Below are 9582 nucleotides of genomic sequence, written 5' to 3'. Positions count from 1 at the left end.
ATTGGCCTTCCGTTGAGGGAGTTGAGCTACATGGTGTATTGGCCTCCCATTGAGGGAGTTGAGCTACACAGATCCGAGCTTGGGCTTGTCGATGCCAAGCGACTCTCCATGATGTCAGCCCCTACTTAGTAGCCTTTTGAGTGTCTGACTAGGACCTGTACTCCTTGCATTGTCTTACGTTCTTGGTTGCAGCCATCATACTGTCTGGCGTGAGTGTTAGCCTTGGATGTTGTGCTTTATGTGTGTTTGTGGTTGGATCATTATCTCCATTAGCACGGCGAGTGAACCTATAGGTGCCACGTGGTTGGGAGGCGTAGCTACCTTCACCACTGCTAGGGATCAGTGTACAGAGACGATCTTTTGTCCTAGTGTGACCGTTGCTGGATGTCTTCACTTGGTACTTCAGGTTTCGGAGTATGCTTTCTTGTGATTTATGCTTTCGTTGGGATGCTTGTATATCATGTTTAGATGATGTTATTTTATTTGGCGCATTCCCTTATTATGATGTTTAGCATATGATTAGATGCTGTGAATTATTGTATTAGCATATCTTTTGCTTATTGCTGTTTAGCATGTGATAGGTGATGTTATCTACTATAGGATTATCTTATGCTTTACTACTAGCATGTTAGATTTTCTTATGCTTATATTGTTGCATTTTTTTAGTAGTGACGTCCCTATTACGACAGTACCGACGATTTGGTCGGTGGCTTGGGATGTTACGCGCGGGGGATGGCTAGGACCCACGATGGTCTTATGATGCTATTGACGGTTGGGAGGAACCGCGCATTTATTTGGTTGTTTAGTTCTGAAATGTATTTTGTTCATTGCAATGTTTATTTCAGTATGTGATTTGCTTTTATGTTTTAGATGGTTAGATGTTTCTCTTTCCTTGTTGTTAGTGCTCTCGAGTGTTCATTCCTCGATTTACGTGGATCCGGTACTCCCCGGTGTGGAGGTTTCCTTGTTTGTTTAGCTTTTTGTTTGTGTTTTGTGTCGCGCTGATTTGTTTCCTCGCGCGAGATTGTATTTTCCTCGCGTGAGACTATTTCTTCCTCGCGCGAGACCATTTCTTCCTCACACGAGATTGTTTCTTCCTCATGCGAAAGAATACACTTCTCGTGCGAGAATGTAAATCTTCGCGCGACACATAGGAATCCTTGCGCAAGAATGTGAATCCTCGCGCGAAGCTCAGTAGTCCTTGCGCGAAGTGTGCACTTTCTCGCGCGAAACTCTAGACTAGTTTTCTTTCTCGCGCGAGAAATAGGGGTTATCTAGGCTTGTCGGATGAAAGTTCGAAAGTTGGTTTTGGACACCCTTTTGGTTTTTACACCTTCCTGGTTCAAAACAGATTTCCTAGGGGTTTAAAATATATCATTTAAGTATAAGTTGTCATATATTTAATTCCTTATACTTCAAATATATTTTAATATATGCGACAAATCGTTTGAGATAGGTTTCAGACCTCTCAGAGATAAGTTATGGATTCTAGGAAATTTCAGGGCTTCAGAAATCTAGACTTAGCCAATTTTCAGGGCTTTAGGATTTCAGGCTTAGCCAAATTTCAGGATTCTGCATTTTACCCCAGCTTGGTGTTTCGTTGATGAGTGGTCTTTTCTTGTGCCCTCATCTTGTTGTGGTGGTTGTTGGCTTTTGTTTGGGTGTGTCAGTTGGGTAGTGGCGTTCGGAGATTCGTTGGTTGCTGAGATTGTGTTGAAGTCTTCCGTTGTGATCTTTGTGATCCCTGTATGATGTTGTCTTGTGCATTCATACTTGTAAAAAAAAAATATCTTGGCTTGATTTGAATCCTTGAATATTTTTATAACTTTTATTATTATTATTTATTTATTAATTTATTATTATTTTATAATTATAATTAATTTTAATTTCTAATTTTCTTTTATTTAATTCTTTTTCTCAATTAATTCTCATTTAATTAATTATAGTCAAAATATCAAAGATCGTGATATTATATTAATTTTTTCCAAATAATTAATTTATTAATTAAATCTATTTATTAAGACTTAATTAATAGAAAATTCACCATAGACCTCCAAGATAAAATATGAAAACCCATCATAGAACAATGCACACAAAATCAGTCTAAAGGGTTAAAAATCATGAATTATGTCATCCGACACATTCGGTGGTTAAAATATCCAGATCCTTGTCCTACCTTACTAGGACAAATGGTTTAAGGGTTTGGGATTTGGACTTGAGAATTTATCTCCCTTCTCTTATCATTGAGATAATATAATAGGGTACGCTCATCCTGGCAATTCAAGGAAGTCGATACTCGATACCTGCAATCTGCATAAAAACCATGCATGTACATACAATATATATATATATATATATAATACTAAGCTAAATAGGCAATGGCAGGAAGTGGTGCATCATGTAGATCCTGACTAGCAGGTGACTATGACTCCCTTCCTTAACCACATCAGAAATGCCATACATAAGAACAAACATGCACACCATACACATGCAAGTATAGGGTAAGTACCCATAATAAAACACATGAGATAATAAACCATCTAACTAATCATCATCAATAACTGAAAGCAATGTAATGATCATCATACATACATGAAATGTAAGGTCTAAATGATCTCATCATATATCCACTGAATCCATAACATAATGTCTGATAGTCTCAAAACAATACCACTAATCCCTCAACATAAAACTAGTCTAACATAGTCTGATAATAATAGCAACAATGTGTCCAGAAAAATGTAAATGAGGGTAGGCACTACAATTAGACATTAAAATCTTATATTGCTAGGTTAGCTTAATAGCTAGGTGGATAAGCCTTAAAAAAGGGATAGAAGATCCCTAAGAGAAGGATAAGAGATCCTCAGGAGAAGGATAGGAGATCCTTAGAGAGGGATAACAGATTCTTTTGAGAAGGTGACTGTAAATTTCATGGACTTGGGTGGGCCTAATAGCTCTATGTAAATCCTTTAACAAGGTGGCATTCTAAGTTGAGTGTTCTTAAGTCCTCTAACAGGGCACACTCCTAACAGGGTGTACAAATCCTTTAATAGGGTCACATTTGACAGTGTGTAAAGCCTTTAACAGGGTAGACCTTTAACAGGGCAAACCATCGGAAGTGGTTGAAATCAATTGCGTAGTAATTTTGTGGGTATCATCCCCACCCTAGTTTTACCTTCTTTTTCCTAGAGGGTTTCTAGGTCACCAAAATAATTTGAGTTATTAGGTGATGCATGTTTACTTTTCATGATTGTTTAATGTTTAATTGCATGCATAATAATTTCAATTATATGCCTTTAAGGATTTGACAAGAAAGTAAAAAGGCTAGTACTTTTGATTCACCCCCATTTTATTAAAAATTTGTATTGGACATTATTGGACCTTGAATAATTGATTCACGCCTCCTCTCAGTTATTCTAAAAGAATTCTAACATTTGGTATCATAGCCCACTGCTGATTTGTTTCAAGGTACTAGCAGCAGGAAGATCAAGATATCCAAGAAAGAAGTTCCCAAGCTAAACAAAGACAACTTTGTTGCATGGCAAAGTCTGATGAAGTTGCACCTTGGATCAATAGGCGACTATGCATAGACCTCAATCACAATTGATCATGTAGACCCTGCAGGAGCCCTCACTGCAGAAGACATGAACAAGAAGAAGGAGCACAATCAAGCAATGTTAGAGATTGCTTTAGCACTAAGCTATGCCGAGTATGATGACATCAAATAATGTGGTACTACACATCATATGTGGAAAACATTATCAAATAGCTATGGAGGAGATGATAATGTCAAGAGAGCCAAAAGAGAGAGCCTACGAGAAAAAGTTTGATGACATGAAAATGGAAGAATGAGAGAATGTTGCTCAATACGATGCAAGTATGAAAGAAGTGGCAAGTGCCATAAGAAGCTTAGAAGGATAATTATCAAAAGAAATAGTATGTAGCAAATACTTGAGAAATTTGCTTCCTATTTATGCTATAAGAGTATCAGCCATCCAAGAGCTAAGTTGTGTACCAGGCAACACATTGTCATTCAAAGGAATAATTGGAAGACTCACTGCCTTTGAGCTATCCAAATTTGACAACTACAAGCTAGAAAACTTTGAATCTGCATTCAAATCCAAGATGAAAATAAAAGACAATGAGGAGGTGTAAACAAAGAAAAAGAGTGGAAAAGGAAAGTATGTATCTAGTGACAGTAGCATTGATGAAGATGATGTAGACCAAATGGAGGCATCACTAGCAAGAAGATTTCACAGAGGAAGAGGCAAATTCAAAGGCAAGCTACCAATCATTTGTTTCAATTGTAATAAAGTTGGTCACGTTGCAGCTAGATGCACACAAAAAAAAAATTACAAGGATGGAGGCAACCTCAAGAACAAGAAAGAGAACAACAAGGACTACACAGGTAAAGGCAAAATATGCTACATTGTTGAAGAAGACTCTGACGAGAATGATGATGAAGTAGTCTATGTGGCTATGAAAGATGAATCAGATGAAGATGAAGCAACTGCCCTAGTAACCTGCATGAACAAGAATACAAAATGGATCATAGACAACGGATGCTCTCATCACATGACTGGAGATAAAAGTAATTTCATTACCTTTATTCAATATGAAGGAAATAGTGTTAGATTTGGTAACAATGCACCATGTCAGATCAAAGGGAAAGGTAGTATCAAGCTTACTAAAAAGATATCATGTGATAATGAATACTATGTTGAAGGTCTGAATTAGAACTTGTTAAGTGTCTCACAGTTAGGTAGCATAGGATGCAAGGTTGAATTTGAAAATGGAGTTGCCAAGATCTATGATTCTCAAGGAAGTCTAATAGGAAAAGGTGACCAGACTAGGAGTAATTTGTTCTACCTAGACATGGAAGATGCTTCTTGTCTCATTGTTCAAACTGATGATGTATGGTAATGGCACAAGAGGCTATGTCATGTAAATTTTGACAATCTAATAAGCATCAACAAAATGAAGAAAGTTAGAGGTCTACCAAGAAGCTTGATAACACCATGTGCAAACAATGCCAACTAGGGAAGATGACCAAATCAACTTTCAAAAGCAAGGCTTATACTTCTAATGAAGTATTAGAGCTAGTTCATAGTGACTTGTGTGGTCCTATTGAAGTGCAAAGCTACAAAGGTGACATATACATAATGTTATTTGTAAATGACTATTCAAGGATGATGACAGTCATGTTCCCGAAACAAAAATTAGATGCGTTCCAAATGTTCAAATGGTACTTGGCCAGAGTTGAGAAAGAGACTAGGAAGAGCCTAAAATGTCTCAAATCTAATAGAGGAGGTGAATTCACATCAAGAGAATTTGAAGAATTCTACAATGAAAGAGGAATCAAAAGGCAGACATCAACACCTAGGACTCCACCTCAGAATGGTATAGCAGAAAGAAGGAATAGATTAGTTATTGACTGCACCAGGACCTTAATGATAGAGAAAAATGTTGCACTCAAGTACTGGAGAGAAGCTGTAAGTACTTCAGTCTACACACTCAATAGAGTTCAAGTCAAAAAAGGTACAAATGCAACACCTTTTGAATTATGGTATGGGCATTCTCCTAATGTAAAACATTTCAAAATATTTGTATGCAAATGCTATATATATATATATATATATATAATCTAGAAATGGAAAGTTTGATGCAAAGAGTGAGGAAGGCACATTTCTTGGTTATTCTACTAGAAGCAAAGCTTATAAGTGCTTGAATGTTAATGCTAACAAAGTAGTAAAAAGCACAAATGTGAAATTTGATGAGCCTGCAGAAGTTCAAAGTGTTGAGAACACCAAGAAAGCAGAAGAATACAAGACCTTTGTACACTTTTATGAAGGTATAGCTAATAATGGTGAAATTGCAACTTAGAATGACAATCAGCAACAAAATCCAGTAGCTGCCAAGTCACACACAGTGAATGCCGAGCAACAGACACATTCAGAAGATGAGCTACAAATTACAGAGAATGTTCATTCAGATTCTGAGAACTGTCAACATGAAGGAAACGAAGAAATATCTGATGAAAATACACATGAAGATTCAAATTTTGAAAGAGACAACATGCAAACAAGGAAAGAACTAGTATTGGCAAAGTATGTAAGAAGACATCATCCTGCAGATCAAATTATTGGAAACAAAGAGGCAGGACCAATGACAAGGAATAGACTTAGAAGTGAGACATGTCTGCTCAGCAAAATGAAACCAAAAATAGTAAGTGAAGCCATAAAAGATGATGATTGGTACAATGCTATGAAAGAAGAAATAGAACAAATTGAAAAGAATAAGGCATGGACATTAGTCTCAAGACCAGCTGACAAGAATGTAATTGGAACCAAGTGGGTGTTTAGAAACAAGTTAGATGAGAATGGTGAAATCACAAGGAACAAGGCAAGACTAGTCTGTAAAGGGTATGCACAAGAAGAAGGACTAGACTATAGAGAAACTTTTTCTCCAGTTTCCAAAATGGAAGGAGTAAGGACCTTACTGGCATATGCAACTTTCAAAGGATTTAAAGTCTATCAAATGGATGTTAAGTCCACATTTCTGAATGGTATACTTGAAAAAGAAGTCTACATAGAGCAACCAGAAGGATTTGTTGATGAAAATAACAAAAAAAAGGTATGCAAATTACATAAGGCTTTATATGGATTAAAGCAAGTCCCTAGAGCTTGGTATGAGAGACTTCACAAGTATCTAGTGCAAATAGGATTTGAAAGAACTGATAATAATAGCAACATGTACATCAAATTAGAAGAAGGTAAGGATATCCTTGTATCTAAAATCTTTGTGGATGACATAATTTTTGGAGGAAAGGAAGCGCTTTGCAAAAGTTTTACTGACAAAATGAAACATGAGTTTGAGATGTCTATGTTTGGAGAAATCAAGTTCTTTGTTGGATTGCAAGTACATCAACTAAAACATGGTATATTCGTGACACATTCAAATTACATCAAAGAGATACTCAATATGTTTGGATTGGAAGACTCCAAACTTGTCAGCACACCAATGGCAACAAGACATAAGCTATCCAAAAACAACGAATCAGCTGAAGTCAATCAAACAATGTGCATATCCATGATTGGAAAACTACAATATGTTGTACATAGCAGACCAAACATAGCATTAGCAGTTGGAATAGAGGCTAGATTCTCTTCTAATCCTAGAGAAAATCATCTCATGGCAGTAAAAAGGATAATGAGGTATCTCAAAGGAACTGATGATTTTGGCCTATACTACAAAAAGAATGAGAAGTTTGAGCTCAATGCATACACAGACATAGATTGGGGAGGCAACATTGATGACAGGAAAAGCACAAGTGGAGGAGCATTATTCTTAGGTAAAAGGCTAGTTACTTGAGCTAGCAAGAAAAAAACATGCACATCTGAGTCCACTGCAAAAGCAGAATATGTGGCAGCAACAGTCAATTGCACAAACATTATGTGGCTCAAACATCTATTGAAAGGAACGAAAGAAGAGGTAACCAAACCTATGATACTGTATTGTGATAATACAAGTGCTATAAACATATCCAAGAATCCAATAATGCATGCAAAAACCAAGTATATTGCATTTAAGTATCACTATGTCAGAGAATTGGTGGAAGACAAACAAGTGAAGATGGAGTACATTCATAGAAAGGAACAAATTGTAGATATCTTCACCAAACCATTGCCCAAGGATACTTATGAATATCTTAGAGGCAAATTGGGGTTAAAGCCCCTAAATCAAGTAGTCTAAAGCAACAAAGAAGATGCCTTGCATCAACAGGTGTAGATCATTGAAATATCAGAAGAATGATGCAAAGGATGACAATAGGAACATAAATTCCAGATCAGTCACAAGCATGGTGACAGAAAAAAAAGAAATAATATGCAAATCTTACACCAAGCATGTTGAAGATGCTACACCTTTGGCATTTAGGTCAAAGAGGGAGATTTACAAGAAAATGATCAATAAAAGGTAAGAGGGAGATGTATGAGAATGTATGAGATCAATACTAGACCAAAAAAAGAGAGATGAAAGAGGGAGATTCAGAAGAGATAAGAAACTGATCAGCAAGCAACTATGAAGGATCATGAATACAGAGTAAGGATGCAACAATCAAGAGGAAGAAGCAAAACAATGGATTCAGTTTGTATCAGCAAAAGAGGGAGACATGATACGAAAAAGGAAGATATGTAATGACAACAAGTTTTCTGTTTGGTATATAATTTTGGTGGTAACTAAGTTGATCAATTGATTAGTTTGGTTTGTCATCAATGCCAAAGAGGGAGATTGTTGGAAATGATTGAAAAGATCTTTGAATGAAGAATGGAACTAGTAAAGAATGCTTTCAATCATTGTTTTGTCATTGATGTCAAACTTGCTACTTACAGGAATGACAATTGCTTAAGTGGTCCAAATACTATGACTTAGTTGATTAACAAGGAGGTGTTAATCAATAAGATGTAACTAGAGCACCTAGAGAAAGGTTGAAGTTATGATGTTGTAATGAAGTATAAGGATTAGCCAAGCCATTGATGAAATAGTGTATTGATAACATACTCTAAGAAATAGAGGATGGACACACTGAGACACATCAAAGATGTAAGGCTTAACTAAGTCATTTGTAAAGCCTGACTAAATTCATTTGTGAGAGTTGAGCAAATTCTTAGTTGAAGCCGAGCAAGTTCAACTTTAGTGTGTGCCGAGCAATTCTTCAAGTGCTGAGTAACACAGGATTGTTCAAGTGTCGAGTAACTTAGGAAAAGACTTCGGGTGCCGAGCATCAAAAAAAGGTAATGGATGCTGAGAAAATTTCTTTAGGTGTCGAGCATCAGTAAATGCAATAGAAGTTGAGTAACACAGAAGGAGCCGAGCATCAGTAAACCAATGATGTCGAGTTGCTGCATTATTTGTTAAGTCCAAAGATTCGCCAGATTAGTAACAATAAGTTTGTGACATTGAATTTTGTGAATCAGTTGGATGATAAGGATGATGAGTAGATGTCAAAGAATTTTATGTAATCCATGCAAACCAATTCAAGGAAAATGTTGATGGATTTATTATGAAGTTTCTGGAAGAAATAATTAGGATGGAAAACAATGTCGTTTTCTTAGATCAATTCAAATTGATGAGCGGGAAGATTTGAGCAGGAAATGAAGAATAGAACTTCTTTATAAGGAGTCACAAGTCAGAGATCAAAGAAGCGAGGAGAGGGAGTTAGTCATAAGTGTGGTCGTGTGAAGAAGCCAAGAGAAGGTTAGTGTGAAGTGTCAAGAAGAGGACACAGTGAGGAGTAAGCATAGAGCATCAAGACTCTGAATTGATCAAGTGAGCATAGAGTGCATTCGCATAACGAGTGGAAGAACTCAAGGAGACAGATCTTGAAGGGTGGACAAGCTGTCAAGACTGCAAGGAAGAAAATCCAAGCAAAGAAAAGAACTAAAGAGTGATCTGAAATCTGCAAGGTTAGAGTTGCAATCTTTATCAGGCCAAAACCTTTCTAATACTTTCTTACCATTACATTAGACATTAAAATCCTACATTGCTAGGTTAGCTTAATAACTAGGTGGATAAGCCTCAAGA

This window comes from Cupressus sempervirens, chromosome 4 (genome assembly GCF_028749045.1).
Source record: "Cupressus sempervirens isolate cs-2001-9-10 chromosome 4, ASM2874904v1, whole genome shotgun sequence".
Lineage (NCBI taxonomy): Eukaryota > Viridiplantae > Streptophyta > Pinopsida > Cupressales > Cupressaceae > Cupressus > Cupressus sempervirens.
The sequence above is the reverse complement of the archived record's forward strand: the minus strand, read 5'-3'. Positions refer to the sequence as shown.